Genomic DNA, 25,846 nt, shown 5'->3' with positions numbered 1-25,846 from the left:
TTTATTTTCTCCTACCACTTTTCTAAGCTTTGTTTATATTATACACAAAATAAAAGTTGGAAGAACTAGCTTGCAGCTAATCCGAATTATGAAGTGTGTTTATATATTGCATTCGTAAACCACTAATGATGAAGTTATTCCCTTAGTTTTTTAGTACTTTTACTATAAAACTGAGATACTCATTTGCCCTTACAATGTAAGGAGGCATAAACAAGGGTTAGTGGATCTCCCCTGTAGATCTTCCTATCGCTACATCTAGAGGTATTAAATACTTTTGAGTGCCACAGCTAGAACACGTGTACAGTTTCACCACCTCTTTCATTTATTTTCTGTCTGTAAGATATATTGTAGAATTTAAACTCAACACAGGGAATATCCAGAATTGTAATGCTCCAGCAGTTAAATCTAGGAGAGTTACTTGTACATTAAAAATTAGCGTAGAATTAAACAGTAGTATAAGATGAACTGTCACCAGAACAAAATGCAGGATTTAGCAATTCAAAATATATGCTGGCTTGTCTGGAACCCAATTCTATCAGTCTTAAATCTTGCAGCACTTCTCTATCTTTAACAGACTTAGGAGAAATAAACATGTATGTTACTTAGACTGAATAAAAAATGATTATGTGCCACTCGAACACTTCCCAGAATGTCACTGTCACTTGCTGTGTGCGTTAGCTGCCGGATGGATCTGAGGAATCTCCCTCAGACCAAGACTTCTTAATTCCCATACCTCTGTGACTTCTGCACAGGACTGCTGTACCTCTGTTCTAGTGCTCCAGCACCACATATAGATTCACTTTTTTATCTAAAAGAAGGTATTCTGAGGTGATCTGAAAACTCGGATGTTGGCTATGAAAAGCCTTTGTAGTTTCCATCCTCAATTCAAAACACTTCACTTAAAACAATTATTAAACTGCATGTAATGGAATTTTCAAGTGAACTTTATGTATTAATACAAAATGCTGAATAGTACAATTATTTTCCTACTTCTATCTCATTTTCATTCATAGTTGGTCTTCACTAATCCAAATCAATGCTATTTGGACTGAGAAAGCACATTAAGAGCTATCCTCACAAAATAAGAGAAAATGCTGTACCAGTTCTCATTTACACCGCTGAAAATATGGTAATAGGACTAAATGCTGTGATGAGAACTTAAAAAAATCATCTGATTTAGTAACAAAAGCAATATGATCTAAAGATTATTTGCTTATATGAAGTCTATGCTTTGTCAGCCATTTATATGTTATACATTACTATATATATTATGTCTGATGCAATAAATAACCCACACAGATTACATTATCAATGAAAATCAATACAATTTGTTTACAGGGGTTTTTTTATGTGGGGTCAGGTTCTCAGCGATGTAATAAAAAGCATGTTCATAAGTGATCTTCTGATTATCTTCAGTTTTGAAATTCACCTTAGATACATGCTCATTTTAATAACACCTAAGTGTATAAACAGTCACCAAAAAAAGGCCAGTCACATTAAAATTATCTCTGGCAGTTGGATAGACATTGAAATAAAGATGTTTTCTGCCATTCCCTAATCTCTAGACATCCACATACTTGGAAGTGGTGGAAACACTAGATGCTAGGCATTGTGCTATGTTATCTGTTTCCCTGTTGAGCTATTTGAGCTTATGGTAAGGGATTTTTGCTCATTTTTCAAAGCCAAGGTATTTATTATATTGTTTCACAGAATCCATCCTTCTGAAGGGTTACCATGCAGTCTTAACACTAGAAATGGCTAACACTACATAAATTCTTTTGTATTTTTTTTTCAGGCAGATTAAAAAAAAAATCTTCAAATAGTTAATCCAGTAATATCTTTTTATCTTTTATATCTTTGCCAAAAGTGCTAAACTGCCCTTTTACCTGTATGGATATGAAAAGACGTGATCTTGCTGGTGGTGATATTTTCTCTGTGGGAAAGAAGCTGAAATAATGTTCTAAACGCAAATAGAGTACAGATGACTTGGACCTTTTGAAAATAACTCCCTTTGTATTGATTCACTTCAGGAATAAAAGCCTATAGGACTGATTGAAAGTCAGCCACAAGCACAGACGAACCACGGCAGATTTTTTTGCCGAGTGGCTTGAAGGCTTTAATAAATGTCAGCTGTGGGTAGCAGGAAGGGAGAATTACCTGGCAGCTATGTATCTCCACACCCCTAAACCTTTTTATTCTGGCTCCGGAAGACATTCAATTTAGTTTAAAAACACCCTTTTGTAGGTGAGGATTTTGAAAGTGAGGATGAAATCACTGTTTAATAAAGTGATCATCCGAGTGAGATAAGAAGAGAATGGTAGCAAGCATTTTAAGAAAACTTTTACCAGAGTTAGGGGTTGTGTATTTGCACTGCTTAAATGCAACTAGCAAATTACATACTTTGGTTCGTTGGATATACCCCTAATGGAGAAAAGTGTTGTGGGTTTTTTTCTTTTTTAAAAACAAAAAAGACTCAGTGTGAACTTAGTTGTCTGAGTCGCCACCTTAGAGAGAGTACGTTGTCTCTAGAGCTTTTTGCAGAAACATTAATTCATCTTAGTTAATATTTAGTATGAAATAATATCTTTTTAACTTTCCATAGCTAACCACTTGCTAGCCTGTTTGCTTTTCATGCTGTAGGCACAGTTAAAATCTCTCTCTAACATTTCCCAATGTGAGCATATACACCCATGGGACCCTCATATTTCTGCCCAACTGGTTGTCATATTGAAAGACTGCCAAATACTAGTGGCCACACATGGATATTATAACTATTGCTAAAAAAAGAGGGGGTCTGATCCAGCTAAAATGCTTTTCAGCCATCCAAACAATCTGCTACAGGGAAAGTAAAGACCAGAATCCTACGTGAGACTTACACTTAGAAGGAATTGACCATAAGAGGACAAATGGTGTAATTTTTGTGTGGCTAAATGTAGAGAAATGTTTCCTGCTTCTTCGAGTCAAGTTTGTTAAAGAAGATTTTCATATTTTTTGTGATCATATTCAATTTGGGATCTCGCATAAAGGGCTGAGAACATTGTCAGTTCATCCCTGATATGCATGACTGGTGGAAAGTATCCTACCTTCTCGTACTGCTGTCTTCCTTGCAAGGAAACTGAAAGTCAGGCATTAGTTCTGCTGAATTTAGACAGAGACCTGTTTGGTATAACAGTGTTGTGTGCCCAGCGTTGTATCATCTAGATATCCTAAAACCAGCAGATATTAAATTCACTAGATTATTTCAGAGTTTTGCGTGGTAGATGCTGGTGTTGCAGGCACATCAGCCAATATTAGAGCCCATGCAAGTCTATAGTACAAGCCCAGCTGAAAAAGTTTTTCAGATACTTTTTTCTCCTCTTGTTTTTAGTTCCTGTTGACCACAGGGTGGGAGAACATAGTAGTAGTGCCTGCTAATGGCTATATCATTTTTAGCCTACTAAAATAAATCTGGTAGCTCAGTTCAGTTCCTAAACTGACATCATAAAACCCCCATCAAATTCAACATCACTTAGCAGTCTAGGTACAAGTAAGAAAGGAGTGAGCACAAGGGTCTAACCACCTTTCTGTGAAGACACCACTGTAAACACGGTTTACACTGTCAAATGATGGTTTTAGTAGTCACTTTGAATGTTTGTTTACATTATTATTAATAAGATATTCATTATGCAAGCATGGAAATCAGAGCTTTTCCTCTAAGAGTCAGCTGAGCTTCTTCAGAGCAAACTGTGTACACAAGAAACAGTTACAAAGCACAACATTCAGGCTGATTTAGCTTCTGTAGCAAATAAAAACTTGATTTAATAGAAGGGTTTCAGTGGAGCAAAGCCTAATCCTTGAATGGGCAGCAAAATCTGGCAGTTTTTCCAGGATCATTAACAGGGCTTGTAAGAAGTACTACTGAACAGGAGAAAAAAATGAAGGAGATTGCAAGCTGGCTGTTAAAGAATGCAGTCTCTTTTGGATTCCTATCAAGGCAGGCTCTTCTGATTGTGTGTCATCTCCTTACTCTGATGGAATTGCTGCAGACTGCTGAAGATCAAGGAGAGAAAAAAAAAACCTACCAGAGGAAAAGTTCAGAACACAATTATGCGTTTCAAGCAGCATTTGCAATTCTGCTGTCCCTAGGGAGAATGCAGAAACTGTCAAATCTCTCCATGCTAATGACCACATTCAGAGGCTGATTTAGGAAAGGAAGACAAGATGCCTGAACAGTATAACACTGTTGGGGTACAGAAAGAATTTATATTAATTTGCGAGAATGTGAAACCTGTTGTTTCATCAGTAAAAGACAATAGAGCAAATAAAAACTTAATTGCTATTGGTAATGAAAGTGTGACAGCAGTGTAGATACAAACCCAATAAAACCTGCTGTTAAATTCAGGCCAGACTTCAAAATCACAAGGAAAATTGTTGACTTTTTCTGGGAAGAGAAGGAACACTTTAGGCAATAGAAATTCAAAATGGATTGAAAGGCATCTCTAAAGAGGAGAGTGACCTGAGGGCTTAGCTGTGGATTAAAACTCAGTAGTTGTTTGGAGGATGAAGCAGTTGAATGTTTCCTAAAGTGAAGCAGCCCCTTAGAGGCTATTCTAAATTAATTACTTCTCTTTAGTGACCAGTGACAGAACCCGAGGGAATGTCAGGAAGATATGCCAGGGGAGGTTTAGGTTGGACATTAGGAAAAGGTTCTTCCCCCAGAGGGTGGTGGAGCACTGGAACAGGCTCCCCAGGGAGGTGTCCCGGCCCCAAGCCTGACAGTGTTCAAGAAGAGACTGGACAAGGCCCTCAGACACATGGTGTGAACTGTGGGGTTGTCCTGTGCAGGGACAGGAGTTGGGCTCGATGATCCTTGTGGGTCCCTTCCAACTCAGGACATTCTGTGATTCTATAATGTTACAGAGCACAGTCAGAAGCTGCCAATTCAGGAATGTAAAGCAAAGATGATAGATTTCTTGAAGTATTCGTTTTGTCTTTAAAGAAAAGTTATATAGGACCCGGTAGGCAGTATTTGTAGTAAAATACTTAATTGAATTGTTCCACAGTCAGTCTATACAGTGCCTCTAGCAACTGGTAGCATTATTTTTTTATGATTTGTAGCTCTGAGCAGCCACTGGTACATTCAAAATCTCCAGCCACAGAAGTAAGCAGTGCTTGCACCTTTCTGAAAGGACACATCTCCCATTCTTAAACAGGAAAAAATATCTTTGAACAAAACTGTGAACAGTTTTACAATGGCATTGTCTGTTTCACCCCCCAACAGAGGTTAAGCTTTGAGCAGCAATGTTAGTGCTTGCAGCTGGCTGGCAGGTTGGCAGTGGCTGAGAGGAGAGGATGCCTCTTGGAAAAGGGATGGTAGCTGCAGGACTGAGAAGTGCCCTGATGGGATTTATCGGTGCTGCCAGATCATGGCTCTAAGGAGGAGTAAAAAGGATTGCAAGAATGGGGTGTGGATATCCCATTTTCTGCCTGTTGCACAAAATACAAGAGCTTTCCTTTTGTACTGTGAAGCTCAGCTCAGGGTAGTCAGGAGATACGCCAGCCATGAGGAGCTGCCTTAGAGGAACACGGAACAGCTGAAGAGCAGAAGCAACAGCAGTTGCTGATTGCTGTGCTGCTTCTATAGTGATTGCCAAAGAAGACACATAATGTAGCGTGACAGCATTAGTGGGAGCTGATAGAAGAGCAGCATAAAGATCAAGATCCCTGATAGACCTTATAGAAGATAATGGCAGCATTTTGGCTAACTGCCTTGTCTTTGTAGAGCACTGGGCTGGTGTTACTTGAGGGAACACAAGACTTTTTAGCACCTGTGTTTCTATTGCCTTTTGAGAGAGGGAGGTTTGTGGGGGGAAATGAAAGAAATATTCAAGGAGACTTGTGAAAGCTTTAAATGACAAATCCACTACCCACCTAATGTAGCTGGTTGGCTGACTAGTACCAACTGGGATAAAATGATGGCAGGCAGAGACCATCCAGAAACTGTTAGCTGCTGACCGAGAGAGCAAGTAGCAAAATTAAAACACCAAGAAGTACTGACTGTCAAAGAGAGGGCAGTACTTCTCTCCTCCTCTTCTGACTGAGCACCTGCATGTTCAGGAATCGTTTTTTTAAAGCACCATCGTTATCAGCAGAACTTTGAGCACAGGCCACCGATGAAGATAAAATGTTGGAGATTTGATCTTCTCTGGCAGTCCTCTTTCAGGGAAGATTCCTCTCCCTATCCATCTCTCGTTAACAGTAATTTTGCTTAAAATTCAACACGCACATACCAAAGCTTTATTAAAATGTTTCTGAGCAGTGCATCAAAAAGCTGTGAAATTTAAGGTTGACAAAAGGAGAAGATCCATATATGAGCCAGTGACAGTAATTGTCAGGTTTAACAAGGATGAAGGGTTATGCATTATACTCCCCATCTCTGTTTTCCAAATAAAGCAATAATCTGTGTGGTTTTGGTTGTGCAATCTGAAGAAACAGGCTTGTTTTTATAACTCAGCAATCATGACATTTATTTATTTTTACCATAAGTTCTTAAGAGAGTTCTCAGAACCCTTTTTATCCTTGACAAGCTATAGCAACATAAATGCCTCTGATATATGGTGTTCTGTGGTTATAACAAGGATGAGTTGTTCTTGTATAATTTCAATTTCACATTACAGATTTTGTCACAAGTATGATGTACCCATATTTTGATACATGGTTTAGTTTAGGAAAGACAAGAGTAAACATTAGAGCTTTTGCTTTCTGATATTCTTGTATTTGTTTTCTCTCAGAATTACTATCTTCCTGAGGTTTACCCAGAGAAAAATAGACTAAATGTAGTAATATTCTGAAAAATATGTTACATGGGAGAGAGGCTTGCTTATGATGTATCAAATATTAAAATAATGAAGCTATCTTCCTAAACCAAGACTGTGACACTCTATTTCAATGAAAAAAAAACCCAAACCAAAAAAACGCAACCAACAACAAACTAACAAAAAAAACCAACACCAAACCCTGTTCATTAGACTGATATGCCAAGTGTAAAACTGCTTCAAAGCAAAGAACTTGTGATGTTTAAGCTGTAGGTTTTTATTTTCAAGGTAGAAATAGATTTTCGTACCCTTACTGATATTGAATAGCACTAAACACCACGAGCAGGTCCACTGATCTCTCTTTTCTTGTTTGCCCTTGGGTGCTACTGTGCTGGTTGTGTGTTACAAGAGGATGCGCACAGGCTGGCGCTGGTTGTGTGTTACTGGAGCACGTGTACAAGCTGGTGCTGTAAAGCAGCTGATATGACAGAGGCTTTCTCCCTGGCTTTTTCCCCCAGTAACCTCTAGCATCAGGGGCTGCTGTTTTTCAAGGTTTCAAACTTTGAGTATCTGCCTTGTGATAGTAAATTGATGACACAGGCATAGGCTTTTTTTTTTCCACCAAGAAAGACTTGTGATTTTAAATTATTTCTTCTGTTTCTTTTTTCCTTTCTAAGCAATAATTTGCCATCTGGGAAGCGACTTCTGTGAGCCGTTTAATTGCAGCACCTGAAAAGTGAGGCATATGCAACACCAGGTGGGCTGGCCAGTTTCTTAGTCGGCTGTTTCATCTGTTAGACTTCTGCCTGACTTTTTATATTTACTGTATCTGCTATTCCTTAGTCTTTGCCTTCTACATTGGATGTTTTTAACAAAGTAAATACTAACCTTAATGAAATTCTCTCTTTTTAAGCCAGGTCCAAATTTGTTGGTATGGATTTTCTCCCTATACATATGTTACAAATCAAAGAAATCCGTTCTTAAAGCATCAGTCACCTTTACAAATGTCCGATTGATAGATGCATTTCTTTTAAGTGCGTTGACTTCTATACAAAGGAACATAGCCCCGTGCTGAATGAGTTTGAAAAATCCTGGTGATACCAATTTCCACTTCTCTTATGAAATTGAAACATGTCAGTTCATAAACACTTCCTCGTACAAGTTTTGAACGTTCACTGTCAGTCCACACATCTGTAAGTCAAAAACTGTTTAAAGACCAACTCTTTTTGCTATCTGAGAATTTCACAAGTCTAGTTAATTACAATCTGGACATCCTTGGACACCCAAAAAAATCAATATGTGGTTGACTGGTAAAGCAAGAAATGTTGAACATAAAAAACTGCACAATTCACAGATATTTATATCATGAGTTTGATAAAAATAGATCAACTGTAAAGTAAACAGTACTAAGCTAGCTGGAGAAAAAAAGCATTTATAAACATTACTGTAGTTGTTACGGCACTATAATGTAGAATCACAGGAAGAATTCATTTCTGACACTTTACTGGAACAAAGGTATCTCATCCTATCCTGTGTTAACCCCAGTAGCTTGAATGCTTTGTACTTAATTCAAAACCAGTTTGAGCAAATAGAATCAACTCTTCCTGAAAGAAGTTCAGATTGGGCTCTGAATTAACCACAATAAAATAATGATAACACAAATTTATCTAATTTTTTTCAGGATATATGGTGCAAATGGCATTTGGTGGTTTCTCTTAGGTGTATGTTTTTCAAGTATATGAACTTATTAAAAATAAGCACAGAATTTAGCATATTTTGATACTTTAAACCTATAAAATAATGACAAATTATATTAACTTCTTCACATAATATCTCTTTCAAGCATCGGAGTCAAAATACATGGGGATTATATTATAGGATTAATTTATCAATGTTATAACCAGTTTTCTGTGTTTAAGTCAGTAGATTTTCTCTTTATTTCAGTGAGTTATAGCAGCATTAAATTGATATAATGTAGCAGTGGATGTGGCTCAGAGATTATATACAGCTTATTGTGACTTTATGCTAGATAAAAATAAGGGAATAGAAACATTTATGTTCAGAAGAAAACAGCTCAACTCTGATAAAATCAAATTTGGCAACTTGTGTAGAAAAGCATTTGTTCCTTTCAAAAATGTCAAAAAGTAAATTACACTTAATTAATCAAACTCTGAGTGATTCCCAATTAGTTTCCTACAGTTCTTCTATGACAGCTCTTTCTGTTATTACAGTGTGAAAACAATAAGCAAAAGAGAATGACAATTCCTTAAGCAAAAGTATCTCCTGGACACGGAATTCTGTTCTTGTTCATTCTTCTCTTACTTGAACGGTGCTGTTAAAGCCAGTAAAATTACAGAAATTGACCCTCGGTATTTTCCTCTCTATGCTGTAGGCAATTGAGACACTTAATCTGAGATAATAAAACCAGCCAGGAAGTAAAAATATAACTTACAAAAGTCAATACTTCCACAGATGAGAGCTAAGCTGAAAAAAAAATACATATGCAATATGGGGCCCAGTCTTTCTGCTGCATAAATAGTATTTTTAGTTATTCTTTGTAGAATGTCAGCACTGTCACTGTACGAGAAACATTTCCAGGAAGGAGCACTATAATTTCTTTCTCTGTGTCAAATGTTACTGGCGTCTCCCACGCATGAAGTTCACTGATGCACTCATTTTCAGTTGTATCTCCCAGGCTTTGAGACTCCTCTGAAGATAATTTCACAAGTACTTTGGCAAATGATGAGCAGAAATCAGTTTATTTGTTTTAAATAGTATAGTGTGCTATTATGATTTCATGCATTTACTTTTTACTTTTCTAAAAGCAAAGACAGAGTAATTCTCAGCAGTTCTGACTTGCTTCTCTCTGCTTTTATTCTTTTTTAAAAAGAAACTACAAATGATTCTGGCTTGAATATAGCTTATCTGCAGAGTACGCGTGAATTTCAATGCTTAATCATTGCCTTCTTAACCTTTAGCTGGTTTTGACAGAAGCATCCTTTGCACTATTGTTCTGGTTCCTGTCTTGGAACAGTTAATTACTATATGGGCTGCATATGTGCTTGCAACCAGAATCTCATCTAAAAGTAGCATCTGGAAATTTGGCTTTCTTTCTTATTTTGTTCCCTTTACAGGAAATCTTTTATATCATACCCATATGTGCAGGCAACTTCCAAATCTCTGTAACATTGACAGCTGCTAAGTCTACGGAGGAGGCTGCTGAAAACATGAACGTGATAAGACAGGCACAGCTTCTTTACTAACCACAGCTGCTTGCTGAACAGTGTCTCTCTGAAGCAGAATAGAAAAACATGGAAAATCAGTTGGGAGAGAATGGACAAGAGAAGGCAGACTGTGGAACCTCATGGTTACAGGAGAAAATATTTCACAAATTATGAAGAGCTAGTAAAATTTCTGAAAAGTTTCTCAGGATTGCTAATAACACAATAATGGTTATCCGTGGCTTTTCTCTGTGTTTGCTGTGATCTCTCTAAAGGATAAATATCAAAACTGTAATAATCAAAGTGGTCTAAAACTTTCAGCACTGGAATTTTCTAGAATTATCAACTCACTTTAGGACAGGGCAACTTAGGTAGTTCTCCCCAAACAACAAAAGTGCTATACAGTCACACTACGAGAGACAGGCATTGAGGCAACAGCAGTAGCACATCCCTCTCAAATGCTGAGGAGCAACTTGCAAATTATGTGTCAGGACCCCCTTTCAGGTGAGAAATAGAGCTGTTACGGTGAGAGGCAGAAATATGAGTGAGTTGAGCCTAGAAAAGTAATCTGAAATGTTCAGTGAAAGAGTGATTTATAAAATACTAGCCTTTGACTAGTCTAAGATCGACATTCCATAAAAATACCATTCAGTCTCCATTCTAAAAAGATACAAAGGGATGATGGCTGCATTTTACTATAAATTTGTTTGCAGCCCAGTGCAGTGATTGTTGCAAGGCTTAGGTAGTTCTGTATGTTAGTGTTTTCTGCTTGCATATCTTAAGAGGAGCATATTTGACAAGCATAGGTTCGAACTGGTAATAAGAATTACAATCCGTCTCAAGGGAGAACTTCTGTCAAGAACCAGGATTTCTGCAAAATTTGGATAAGCCACTCTTGACACTTTTGCACTGTTATTATTAGGAGTGAAGTGTGATCGGGTGGTAGCAAGATCAGTCCTTTCAAGCATTGCGAGCTGGGAGGAAAGGTGTCAGTGTCTTCCAAGTAAAACAGTGATAGGATGAGAGGAAGTGGCCTCAAGTTGTGCCAGGCGAGGTTTAGATTGGATATTAAGAAAAATTCTACAGTGAAATGATTGTCAAGCATTAAAACAGGCTGCCCAGGGAAGTGGTTGAGTCACCATCCCTGAAGGTATTTAAAATACATTCTTAGGGACATGGTTTAGTGGTGGACTTGGTAGTGTTAGGTTTATGGTTGGACCCAGTGATCTTAAGGGTCTTTTCAAACGTAAATGATTCTATCATTCTGTGCTGAATGCTGCTGCTGCTGCACTCAGGTGAGTGAGTTGGAAGCTCCTCAGGCAGGAGAGAGAACAGAGTGACATGAAGTTTCACCTTAGATCTTCCAGTCTGAGGTATTCTTTCGTCTAACAGGCAAAATCACAACAGCTTGGAGATGAAGTCAAGAAGTAGTAAGGGTTTAGATTTAATTTTTAACAAATAGTGAGGGCAATTATCTTCCAGTACCTGTTCATAGGACATAAATGTTTAGTCTCTGGGAGACTCTGAGTAAGACTGAACTGCTTTCAGACCCAGATATTACTGGTAGTAGTCTCAATGAAAATCTTTATCCCAAGGTAGCCTTGTGGTATTTATGTTTGACATCTTAAGCATATGAATATCCCTTTATGTCATACATTGTAATACATTTTACCAAGGGTATTTAAACCACGTCTTAGTGTTCACAACATTTGGTTACCTTTAGCAGCCACAGACCTTCACAGCTGGTAGAAAATCTCCGTTTTCCCCAAGGAGCTGAAGGTATCACAGTGCAGCCATTTGGGCCACCTGGAGTCTAGAAAGGTGGTGCTTACCAGCAGCCGTCTTAAATTGGATTGCAAGTTAATAGCGTCATGAGGCCTCTTTAGCCTGATATTCCTTGTCCCTGCTCGCTCCCACTGGCCCCAAGAACTGGGGAAACCTTTTTCATAACGTAACTTTATTATGAGAACCTGTTAAAAAGGTCTTTTTGATTGATGGGCTCAGCCCTATTAGTAAGAATCTAATTGTTTTAAAAATGTAATCCTGAGAACTGTTTTTAAGCGTAGGCTTTTTAGCAAACACAGTGTGAAGCAAATCTTTTACCCTATATTCTGCAAAGAAAATGATGGACCTTTATGCAGCAGTGCCTGGCGGAGAGCAGGCCCATTTGGGCAAGCGTGACTTTGTGGCCTTCCCACCTGCCACTGGTCGTGGATGTGCTGAGAAATGATTTTGCAATGAACAGGCTGACAACTTCAGAAACAATTTCATTACCTGAGACCTATAACCACTAAGTGGATCCAATATAATTACTCAGGAAGCAGAAAATACTATTAAACTCCCAATGCCACTAGGATTTCTAGAAGCCATCACAGAGACTGCATTGAGCAGGAAAGGGACACCATAGACACCATCAGTCTGAAGAGCTCCCATAGCGCTTTCCGGGTGATCCAAAGGCAGCAGCTGTCTGTGAGGTTCAGGGCTGAGTACAAAAGATTTAGCTGAATTTGCATTTTTACATTTTGAATCCCTTTCATTACAATGATAGGCTTGAAAATGTAAAGCAGTCCTGAACACTCAAGGTTTAGCATGAATTTGATCTAATTATCAAAGTTATTCTGAATTCCTACTAGTGACCAAAAGTGAGGTTCCTGGGGACATGAAGTCCTAAACAGTACCCTCAGTGTGTGTTTAGTAGGGATGTTATTTTCATTCAGCTAAAGATCCTGTGGAGTTCTCTACCTGACTTAGAAAGGAGGCAGACCTGGTGCAGCCACTAATTTCCATTGCGGTTTAATCGATTCGTGCAGGGACAAATGGCTAGAAGTGATCACCCAAAATTAAATAAAAACACTTAAAACACTTTTCACCTATTCCAAACTAAAAATCTGGCAGAAGCAGAGTCAAACCTGCAGGATGCTGGAAGTTTTGACCTTAATCTAGAAAAGCACTTTGGCTCGTAAGCTAGTGTGACACACCCGATAGTGTCTAGTAACTACTCACCTAAACTGGAGGGTGTGCTTTTAGGGAGAACAGGCAGAGGATTCTGCTGTATTATTTCTGATTATATTAATTATGTTTTTTTCCTCTTTGCAAGAATGCATTAGGCAAAACTGTTTGACAAATGCTGCTTTGCTTTAAAGAAAATTTTTTAAAAAATAACAAAAATGAAGATGGAACAAGGTTTGCCAAGTTAACTAAGGTCTTGGTATTTGGAAGAATTAATGTCCATCAACTGAAAGCCCCTGATAGCTGTCTCTCTGATTATCCTGTGAAGTATAATTTACAATATTAATAATGAAAGTGCTTTGATTCTAAAATAGACATTTCCTTTGAAGATCTCAGAGTATCTGTCCAAAAAAAGTAAGGAGAGCTTTGAAACTTTAGCATCTGCGTTAGGTAATAAAGATCATTAGAGTTTATAAGTAGAGGAAGTGTGTAACATTTTTGCAGTCCACTGGGCAAACGTTGCCTGTAAATGGTTTCAGCCAGGATTGCAATTAATTTTCATTTAACTGCAGATAGTGAGGCAAAAGTTAAGGATCCATCACTGGTTTGGAAGCCACCTTTTCCTGGATTTCCATGGTTTCTGGGACTTTGTGAAACTAGTTTTATCTTTTACATTACAAGTTTGCAGATGTCCATGGAAAGTAACTAATGGTAATCAAGGTAATTATTGGCAGGAGGCTGTATGGAGAGCTGCATTTTCACATAAGAGTTTTCAAGTTAAATACAATAAAAGGGTAGGGTATTTTTTGTCATTCAGATCCTTCTCTAAAGCTATTTTTCATTTTCTCCATGTTTTCCTTTTCTTTGTTATTAGAAGATCTTCAGCCTAAATAAGTTGTTGCCTGAATTTTTGTTTTGAGATGGCCTGTGGGAGGTAAATAGAAAAGCCGGGAACCTGAGATAAAAGGTAAGACTTCCATGCATTCACTCCACGTGCTCAAAGATCATCTCTTTTTCTCTACTTTTTTTCACAGTATCACATGCAGGAGTTAAGAGAGAAAACCTTACAGAGGCAAAAAGCATAATGTAATTAAGAAACTAAATATCTGTAGAAATCTTATACTGAGTGAAATGAAAGAAAGCTTTTGGAGTGGACTTCCACACAACTAGAACCATCAAATCACTGAAGTTTGTCAATAAACCAGAAGGATGCAGCAGGAGTGTGATAATTGCTGGGGGTGAGTAAGATTTGTGGAGAGGGAACAAGTATAAACAATACTCTTCATTTTTTAATTTCTTATATTTGTATGTTAAATATATACACACAAATGTGCATCCCAGAAACATTTTCTTGGATTGTTTTTAACTTTTTGCTTCTTGTGTTACTTTATGAGTGGCTACGTTAATTTGTATGTGATGTTGATTTTTGATGTTTTGAGTGTGGTGTCCAGCACCATGTGCTGAGTAATGGAGCTTTCAGTGTACTGTGTGAAAGATATTACAAAGCTACAGCTCCCTTTTTCTTTGTGTAGTTTATAATCCGTAGCACTATTTAATTTTAGTAGATCTGTTTATAAGGTTACTTGGAACTCGATAGCAAAACCATGCTATGAGCTTAAGCCAGTCTTCACAGAACCAGATGAGCAAAGTGGAGGTACGACTTGTGAACCGAATTATCCCATGTCAGGTGATCAAACAGTTTAATTTTGTTTTATTCCAGTTCTGATACATAGAAGCTCTAGGAGGCTATAGCCTTTGCTAATGGGAACCATTAGAAAGAACTGCATGATTTTGGCAGAAGTAGACTGGGTTATAGTGTTCAAAAGAGATAATGTCTGGAATTAATTCCTTATCATAGAATGAGACTCTGTCTTACTCTATAAAGGCACAGCGTGGTGGCAGCAGGATAACTGAGCTGTTTTTCAGTCTACTAGTGCTTACTTAAAGACGTCTGTACAAAAGCACATCAGGTACAACTACAGAGTTAGGCAGTCAAAAGATAATGCTCAGTTTATAGTCCAGTGTGCAAACTGAATTCTTTCCTACTCATTTTGTCCAGTCCTCCTTGCCATGACAGTGGTGCCAGCAGGCTATGGAGTTTCTGGCTGCATTCATATAAACTCAAATCCATCATAATCTTCTACTGTTATTATTGAAACCTGTCCAAGTTTTCCTCTCGTGATATCCAGCAAAGAGAGAATAACACAGAGTCCCAGCAGTCTGTGAAGTGATTAAACCTGGAGAGAATTTCTTGGATCAAATACAAGTAAGATGCTTTGCAATAATCTTTCAAAAGGAAAACTGTTAAGAGACCTAAAATACTGGAAAATATCCTTGAAAGTCATAGCATTAAGCATGGAAAGAATATTTGAAATAATTTTGGTCAGATCTAGAAGATGATGATGTAGCACTCAGATGCTAACCCGCTGTAGTATGGTAAACAGAGTATTCGAAGTGCCTTTTCATAAGTCCAAGGTCTAAAACTTCCGTCTCCAAGAAGGGAAGCTTTGGGTAGGAATGAAACTATTGGACATTTCTGATGTACAAACCAAGCATTACAGGATGCATAGGAGAAAAAAGAGAGAAAAAGTAAAGATAAAAGATTTGTAACAATATGCTAGCCTGTGCTCAGCAGACGTCAGACAGAATCTTAAAAGAAATGTTAAAAAAGTGAATATATTTTTGTTCTGTTCTGTCCCTCTTTTAGAAAGCACCTAATTCTTTCAATTAATTGATTTGAATGACAGTTGTAGACAACTAATGAGCTACAGATGTCCAACTCTATAAGCTGCAGTCAGGAAAACATGGCTTATTTATCAGTCCTTTACAAGGGAAAAAAAAAACTAAAAACTTTTTAGCTATTCTTTTTATTTGTGTTTATTTCCTTCTGACTTTTAGCAAAAATCTTTAGCTCCATCTTCAGAGCAGTAATGTGTATGCACCTTCAAACCAAAGAGGCAGGAGTCTGTTAAACGAATCACAACACAGCACAATTTTTTTGAAATACGGTTGAAAACGAGTGAATTTAAACCAGGTATGAAGCAAAAATTAAGTACAACATTTCCCACAGGTTGGTCCTGATTCTGGCAGTTACTTGTGCTAAGTTGGTTTGAGGAGTTCTTGTGTGGCGTAAATGTACACGTGTGTAAATACTTCCCTGAACAGGGTATGTTTTACCAAGGTGCACGTAAAAGATCAATGAAAAACTCTTGGCCGGGTTTGAGGGGAAGGAGTAGAGAATGCAGTGAAAAACAGTGATGTGTTTAACCTGGTAAATTACTGGGTACTGAGCTGAGTGGCTTAAAGCTGCTGCTGAAAGTTGACACTCAGCTGTTGATAGCAGACGCTGAATACTTAGGAGCCTACTGTGTTTGAAAATAGGAAAGCCATCATTTGGCACAGTTAATGGGCCTGTTGTCAGCTGCACGACAGCTGGGTTATAGAGTAGTACAGCTAAGGAAGTCAGAGGAGTGCAGAATAAACTAATTCTCAGCTGAGAGTGTGGTTGCTTTAAATGTCAGTACTTTAAAGGCATTTCATCACTTTGCTCTAAGTGCCAGGTCTGCTTTTGGCAATGGCTTCTTGCTTTTTTCCCCCATCCCACCAGTCAAGGTGGAGCTGAGACCTGTGCTGCTGTGAACATTGCATCTCCCTGAATTGCCAGTCAACATGAGAAAGGTTGTTTGGTTTATTACTGTTTAAATTATTGTTTGCAGTGTTTTCAGAACCTACTCCAAGCAAATAACTCTTGCAGTTCAGTAATCAGTTTGGGATCTAGTTTTACCATAACCACATGGGTGGTGAACAGACCTAAATCCTTATGGGCTTGATGTAAACATACACACTCAGTTTAATATGCCTCAAGTCCAGCTTTAATAAAATAGAACTTCTCAAATTCAGCAAAGCATTTCATACCGTAATTAAAAAGACACGCTAAAACTCAAGAGCATTAATGTTTGCGTTGTTTTTTCAATAAAGGCTAATTAAAGCAAATTTGAATTTTAATAATACCTAGGAGAATAGTACTTTAGACAATTCAAATTAAGCTGGACACATTATGTTCAAGACAAGTGTCCCAGAGCAACCCTAAATAATTGCTAGTTGTCCTCCTTTCTGCAAAATGCAATTCTTTCAGACTTAGGAAGATACATGTTGCCCTGGAGTTTGCTTGTGATCTCTGCATCTCTCCCTCGAAGTCACACTGTGAAAAGAATAGCTTTGACGCCTGTGAACCTGCTTTTGCCCCCAGTTGATTCAGAGCTGTGCAAAGAGTGTTTGGACTGGTTCAATCAAACATTAAAAACTGTTAAAACCATAACCAGCTTGTGAGCTGCCTGTTAAAATCTACTCCTGACATGCATGTTGCTGCTGATCTCTTTCTTCATAGGTCACAAACAGCATGTTCGGCTCAGCTGGTACTTTACCTGTCAAATGCCAGTCTGCCTGACATTGGAAGCACAGATGAAGTGGTTGAACCTCACTAATACCAGATAAATAGTTCAAATAGAAAGCGGAGGAGGAATGTGCATTATGTGTCAAAACAGCAGCAGCTGTGGTAGCTCACATTCTACTCTCTATAGATGCTGGATTGTGCCAGATACTGTAGGGACTACATTAACTCATTCCTAACGGTACGAAATACCCCACCAAGAAAAAAAGGCAGCAAACCTATGCGTGGGAGTTCTCAGCTGGTTACCAAAAATACGAATGTTTTCTGAAAAAATGCTAAGTAATCTATTCCACCAGTAATGCAGGAAGCTGAAAGGTCTTATGCAGAGGCTTGGAGGTCACTTTTCACAGCCCTGAGGGACAAAGTTTTAATAGGAAATACAGCTGCTCTTCCAGTCCTACACTGACCTGAAGAAGCACAATCTCTTAGGAAAACACAAATTCATATGACACAAGAGCTGGTAATACCAGGAAGTTGTAAGATAGTCTGCAGACGATTGCCTGCCCTGAGACTGAAGTCAAACCATCAAGACATTCATGGCCAGCAGAGAAAGCATATCCCAGGATCTACCCATTCTCATCCCGTCCTAAGATTACCTACTGTGTACCCATTAGAGTAATGTGTATGTGTAGTAATACTGGCCCTTCAGAAATGCCCAGAAACCTGAAATAAAGCAACTCTTGCCATTTGTACAACGTAGTAAAAGAAATAAGGATGATTGAAACAGTGGTCAGATAGGCAAATTATTTATACTCTGTGCTACTAGGTGTGATACTCTGATACTAACTGGGCTTATTTGGTAGCTGGGTTTATTTTGTAGTCTCATGTAATGTTCTTTTTAATAAGGATCCTACAGTCATTGTTTCTATTTTATTTTTATTTATTCTTAATGCTACAGGAACGTTGGTATTCTCAAGTTCTTAATTCAGGTTTTAATTAGTCTGAGCTGCCAATCTGATTGTGTCAGTATAATGATGTAAAGTGAGGTGGATACACAAGTCGGATCTTGCAACTTGATGGCGATGGGCATTAATAGGTACACTTTTGGATGTATTAATAACACTGTGATCTAGTCCATGTGCAGTGCATTGAAACTGCCTGCTCATTATTCTTCCAAGAGCTGCTAGTAGAAGCTCATGTCAATGGCTGGACTAAGGCAGTTATTTTATATAGCTGCATAGAATAGTTTTAACATTTTGCTTTGAGTGAGAGGAACATTCAATAAATGTTCTAGAGACACATGAATGTAAAAAATGGGGTTCAAACTGCTAAAGAAAATGTTTATCTGGGACAAACACTGCTAAATACAGCATCCAAATTCAGGTCCAACCAGAATAATTGGACCAGTCCTTTCCATCTTCTCTCATAAATAAAAAATCTAAATTAGGGACCAGAAACTTCATGGTATCACCTTTCCATATGTCGTGCAATGAGCCAGCCTGCAAACTCACTTCTATAAAGATGTTTTTAAATGGCTTCAAGTTTCCACTGTTGTGGTAGCATATCTCTTTTAGCACCTAAGATGCATGGGACACACGGGAAGTCAGAAAAAAGGGAAAGCCATGCCTCACTGTCTCACTGGATTTCATTGCATGTGATTTGCTGGAAAGCTGCAGAGTCTCTTTCAACACAAATATTTGGAAAGTAGCTCCAACATCTCTGGTGTCACTGTCTCAGACTACACTGAAGATACAGCTTGGCACAAGAGCTTGATGAGGCAGTTTTTGGAGAGCACAGACAATGCTTGTTAGCATTAGAAAATATCAAAATAACAATATAAAAATGTTTGCATCCTTTGACCTCTTGATGTTCCAGGAAAAAAATAAAATCTAACCCTTCAGTGGGTTATTTCTGTTCTACCTCACAACAAGTTCATTTTTACTTGCATATTGGAGAACATTTGCTCTCAGTCAGTTTGAGTACTTTGAACAGAAAGTGCAAATTCCGATCCTCATCCATGGACAGAGGAAAGATAAAAGATGTGAGCCAACCTGATCAAAGTCATGCTGGAATTCACTGAAATAAACTGGAAAGGGATATTGGTGTACTGAGAGAGGGGTTCCCTACTTAGCAAGGCATGTTAACTTTGATTAAAAATACTTTCAGGTAGTACATCCCAATTCAGTTGTTCAAGGTGACTGTGGGAAGGTGCTGTGTTTAAATGAGGCATCTACCTGTGAAAATGTTGTCCATACTAAGGACAAAGGAGTGGCATTATGTACTATCAACATGTGAGAAGAAACTGATTTTAAATCTGGATTTCTGGAATCCATTTTCCTGAGCGGAGCTGCAAGCATCCTGTGGATTAGATTATAAAAATTATAAAAGAATAGAAGCTAGAAAATATGCAGTTTTACCTAGGCTGCTTTTATACATAATATCATCTTAATGTGTATGTATAGAAGAGTTTTGTTGCTTTTTCCCCCTAGTAAGAACATGAAAATAGGAGCTTTTACTACAGTTCTTAGAACCAGCTCATTGTACTGAGAAGCAGATTGGCAGCAAGTGCATAATCACTCCTTACCCTGCTGAATTTATCTTTAGAGATTTCATAAAACTCAGCTTGCTTGCAAATGTGGAATTCCTTTTGTCACTTCCCCATGTTCTTGTATTGTACCACGCATCCTTCCATTAGTCCACAGCTTAGTGCTCACTGAACAGTTGTCATTCTTTTTGTGCTTAATAATGTTTACTAAGGCTTTAACAGCATTCCTGCGCACAACAATAACTGTAGCTAGCAGATGAAAAACACAGCCATTTCAGTGCAAAACAATTAGCTTACATATCCCTGAGACATTGCTTCTGTTATAAAATGCAAGTTAAGAAGGAAGGAATGATGCGTGTTAATTGGAAATAAACAAAAAATACATTACTAGTGTGAATTCTGGTGTAGGAAAATGCAGTACTTAAACACTGCCATTAATAAGTTCATTTCATGGAGAATATTTAAGTGCTTTATAATCTTGCTTTAGAAGTCTGCATAAGTCATTCTGATCATCACATGTAAATCAGGGTACTCCTGTAGTTCTCAAAAGACTGGCAGAAAATTATTTGCCCCTTTTTTCTTCATTGTACTCAGGCCTCCTAGAACCTCATCACTGTTCTCTGCATCCACGCAAGCAGTCTTCAATGAGGCCAACAGAACATATTCAGTGGCGGGCACTGCGCATACATGGCATCACCAGGAGTCGCCCACTACCAAGCTTTCTTTGAAGTCTAGTAGGAAACCTTTCCAGTAGAATCAAAACTGTCTTCTGCAGAAGTGCAGAACAAATCTAGGAGGCAAAACCCCACATTTATGTGGCCAGAGAGTCTTGCTTTTGAATGCAGAAGAGGTTGGAAGAGTGACAAATTGCTGCCACCTGCTGTTGGTTCATTTTCAGCCACCAAGTTTCCAGCAAACCAAATTCACAGCAGCCAGCAGAAACTGCAAATCATTCTTTAGGGAAAAGAGAAGAAACAACCTGGTCTATTTATGCCAAGAGTAGGCAGGCATTGCTTAGACCTAGGGCACTAGTGCCACTCCTGTGGTTTGCTGGCAGTCAGTACCTTGGCTTTTCTGCCCTGCAATTGCCACTCTGTCAGTGACTTAAATGTGTGACCTTGAGAAAGCCAATTAAGCTTTTTAATGTTATTTTCAAAGCAGTAAAAGAAAAATAAAACTTTCAGTGTTTTTCCCAACGGTTTCTAAAGGTGCTGAATATATTGATGTGGCTGTTTAGGAGTGTACTTTTGGTTTATTATCTTTACATCTTAATTCTTTCAGAAGGCTATTTTAATAAAGCTCCCATTGTAATAAAATTTTTGAGCTTTGTTAGTAAGCAAGCATTAATACTGAACTGTAAGGCAGTAAGTCTGCTTCAATCATACATATCATAGAGTGAAATGAGAACAGCCTGAACCAACAGGGGGAGGTTAGAGTAACACAGTGTTTTTGTAAAGGTCTGCATCCACGTGTTATATGTAGCTCTATGCAGTCATCAGTGGGGTCAAAAAAAAAAGTTACAGTATGCTTCTGGAGACTTGCTTTTTGAATATGTCTGTAGTCGGATTTCAAATCAAAGTCAGAGCTCAAGCTGACGTGTTCCACGTTCACTAATAGGTGCCAATTCATGAAGCCCCGTAGCCTACTAGAGGCAATGAGTGTAATATATACTCACCAAATAGCTAAGGGCTCTGACTGTTTTTGCTACCTGTAGGTATCATGTATTTTTGAAGGAAATCCTTTCCTGTTGGTGGCACTGTAGAGCAAACTCTCCTGATCTCACTTGCAAGCATGGAAGGGCGAACCACAGGAGTGGAATTGCCTGCAAGGGATTTGCTGTGATCCAGGGGAGTGTCTCTTTGAGGGGGAATTTGATGGCCCTGGCCGAAGATGAAGTGAGCTGGTTCCCAGACTGGCAGCTCTCTTAGGGGCAGCAGCAAAGTCCTGCAGCTCTCAAACTTGGGGATGGCCTGGAGCCTGACAGTCAGAATGAAAACTCAGGTTTTTATTTAGTTATGCTTCTGAAGGCTGCACATGCTTACTACAAAGCAAGCATTCTTTTGATCTGGAAAACACCAGAGTAAATATGAAATAGACTAGTTTTGTCTGTACAAAATGAACTGAAAGCAGTATGTTTGTCCACACATTTTTAATCATTTCAAAACCAAATATTTCTACAGTCAGAACCACTAGAAGATGCTCCGATGCATGTCTGCTATACATAAAACAAGCTGCAGATATAAGGCATTCTGTGACTGCTTATGATTGTGTTTTCTGTACTCTTTTAGGCAAATGAGCAAGATTGGACAATGCAGTGTAAACTCCATAGCATTTAAGAAAGCACACTGGAGACGAATTCCCTGCTAGCAGTGGACAATGTGCAGCTGCTTCAGGGAGCTGAGTGTCTTATTTCCAGTCTTTATGTCAAAAGACAGGGCCTGTTCCTCTGTTCCTGCTTTCATTACTTCATTTTCTTAGATACAAAACTCTATTTAAATGGTGGTATTTCTCCCACCTGTGGGTGGTTTTTTTTTTGGCCATAATCGAATACATGCAGGTTGCTGTCCGTATAAAAGCATCTTAGAGCCTCTTGGCTTTTTTAGATCAAAATTAACTCCAGGGAATCCCAGGGAGGTTCATGGTGTAGCATCAAACACTGCTACTGTTCTAGGATGAGTTATGCTCTGTCCCTCAGCATGACAAATTCTGCCATAACTGATGACTTCTCACTTCCTACCTAGGGAAAATTTTAAAAATAAGGGTTTATTTTAAGAAAAAAAGCTATTCCTCTTCTTTCTACTGTGGAAGAAGGGTAATTCATCTACTATATGCAAACAAGTGATAGCAGTGCATTTTTACTTTCAGCCAGGAAAGTTTCCATTAGTCAACTCAGTAGAACAAGTTAGAAATTCTGTCTTTATTCTAAGAGCAGCTGAGATGTGAAAAAATTGTTGCTGCTGGTTTTAGTAGAGCATTTTTGTTGGTTGTCACTGTTGGACTGGGTGTAAAACAAAATCCTTATCCGAGCTCTCATGAATATGGAGATTTTTAAACAAGAACAAGGAGATTAATTTTTAGTGTTGTTTGAGTGTACATCGTCGCTTTTTGTTTTCAGCTTGGATCACAAGTGCAAAAAGAAGGGAGAGAGACTTCTCCTGTTCACTGGTTATCTTACTGGAGTAAAGCATTGCCGTTCTCTGGTGTCAGCTACTTTTACCTTGAATGAGTCACTTGAATCTTCAGTACCTGTGTTTCTCTGCAAGACAGAGGCAAGTCTGCATCGCTTTGTAAGTAAATCTCTCTGAGCACTAAATACGCAAGACTCACTGGTAGATTGGTGGAACATCCTAAGGCTGTTTATGTGATTCTTTCACCTCAGCTGAATTTTAATAAATAACATAAATCCTGATAAAATATAATCCTTTGAGATTTCCCTGGAAACTGGTCACCACATGCTCAAATGACCTATAGAGTAGTTTAACTAAGCCACTGAGACATCTCAAGTTTCTCACTGGTAATCCTATTACAGTAAAGGTAGAATGGTTCATGCCCTCAACCTGTAGGATCAAATAAGACCATACTTGTCTGCTCCCTCTGGAGCTGGAAAGAGCACTTCCCAGAAAGGAGGGATACACATACCAGCTGGTGGAAGGTTGTTGTGGACCTTATTCCTTTTTTTCTTTCTTTTTCTGTCAACAATTCTTACTGATAGTGTTGTGATAAGGCTTCTTTTCATTTCTGTTCACATTGCAAAGTTATATAATGATCCTTGTCATGGAGCAGCAGAACAGCATGCAACGTTGTCATTAGGCTAGCCTACAACATGCAAGGCGAAGATCTCTGGACAACAGCAGATGGGAAAATTCATTGGAGAAAGTCAGACATCAGCTCCTTCTCTTAGGGTCCTATCACAATGCCTTATTGCAGAATCAGTCACTGAGTTTGCACAGCGCCTCTGGAGATTGTCTAGTCCAACCCCCCTGCTCAGAGCAGAGTCACCTAGAGTAGGTTGCTCAGGGCCATGTCCAGTTGGGTTTTGAATGTCTTGAAGGTTGGAGAACTGGTCGTTTCACTGTTCAACCAGCCATGTAGTACAGTGTTGAGGGTTTTTTTCTATGTTTGAGTGGAGTTTTCATAATTCATTTTGGGCATATTGTGCCTCTTGTCCTTTCACCGGGCACCATTGAGAAGAGTCTGGATCCATCTTCTTTTACTGCTCCCCCATCAGGTTGCAGCTCTGTCAGCCTCTCCTCATGACACATGTTCAATGCCTTAATCATGTTTGTGGCCCTTTGCCAACTTGGTCCAGTATATCCGTATCTTCCTTGCGCTGGACGTGGACTCCAGATGTGTCTCACTGCTGTTGAGTAGAAGGGGAGAATCACCTCCCTCAGCCTACTGACAGCACTTTTCCTAGTACAGGCCAGGATACCATTGAGCTTGTTTACTGCAAGGATGAACTACTGGCTCACATTCAACATTGTGCACACCGGGACACCCAGATTCTTTTCTGTCAAGCTGCTTTTCAGTCACTTGGCCCAAGCCTCTACTGTTGTGTGGGGCGATTCCTCACGAGTTACAGGACTTGGCATTTTCTTTTGTTGAACTTCATGAGGCTTCCGTCAGTCCATTTGTGCAGACTGTCAGCAGCCCTCTGATTGGCAACACAACTGTGCAGCGTATCAGCCACTGCTCCCAGTTTCGTACCACCTACAAACTTGCCAGAGGTGCACTCTCATCATTCAGGTCGTCAGTGATGCTGTTGAACAGTACTGGCCTCAGCATCAGCCCCTAGGGTACATATACTGCTAGGGACAAACCTGCAGCTGGAGGTCATGTCACTGGTCACAATACTCTGAGGCTGGCAGGTCAGGCAGTTCTCGGTTCACCTTGTGGTCCACTTATCTAGCCTGTTTGTCTTGGTTTGTCTATGAAAAAGTTTTGTGAGACAGCATCTTACTAAATTTGAGACACATAGCATCTGCTTGCTACTTTATTATTTCAGTGTACTAAGTTTGAAATAGCAGAATATATGAGATGCCATAGGGGAAAATGTAATAAAATATCTTAAATTGAGATGCGTGACCTTTCTTAGATTTGCTCACTCCAACACAGACAGTGTTTTGGGATAGTCCAACTAGGTTTACTGGTATGCAACAAATCTGCTTCATTACAACAGATGAAAAATATTGTTTAGGCAATTGAAAGTGAGAGCTGTCAAGGTCATGGTCCTGATTATGGAATGCTTTTCAATGGCTCTCTCTTGATGTGCTAAGTTGCTATAGTGATTATCTATCTGCTTTTACAGCAACTTCATAAACATCAAGGAAAGCTAATTCATTTGCCTGTAATATTCATTCTGAATATTAAACTGTTATATGAAAGAGAGTGATACTTGACATTTCTAGTTCATTAAAGGCTTCCCTGGACAGATCTGAAATTATATGATGGGGCATTTTGGGCTCTAGACAGAAGTTTGTCAAACCTGCTAAGCCAATAAGGAAATTACCCGTGTAAACAAGAACAGCAACTTGTGCTGATAAATCTTATCCAAAATTTCTGAATGAAATTGTATGTCTGTAGTACATATACAGCCAAAGGAAACACCACAGTGTAGTGTTTATTCTTTGCAAGGTACGGGTAGTATCACAATACAGTGTCAGTGCACAATCTGAGGATCATGTCTTTGTGTTAATTTAATTGAGGAGTCCTGTGTATTAGAACCTGCCATCTATTAACTGTGTAAAGGGTGTAGTCACCTGGAAGATCCTGTAATTCAGGCAGTGGCACAAGGGTCTCAGTGGACAGGGATCCTTTTTGCCCTTACCTTGTTGTGTTTCAGTTCCTTTTCTTTGTAACATAAAGCATAGAAAATAACTCTTTCAGGATTTTTCAGAGCGCTTCAACCGGCAGATATCCATACATTTTGCAAGCAAATACCTCTCCA

Source organism: Caloenas nicobarica, chromosome 2, assembly GCF_036013445.1.
Source record: "Caloenas nicobarica isolate bCalNic1 chromosome 2, bCalNic1.hap1, whole genome shotgun sequence".
Taxonomy (NCBI): Eukaryota; Metazoa; Chordata; class Aves; order Columbiformes; family Columbidae; genus Caloenas; species Caloenas nicobarica.
Note: the sequence above shows the minus strand (reverse complement) of the source record.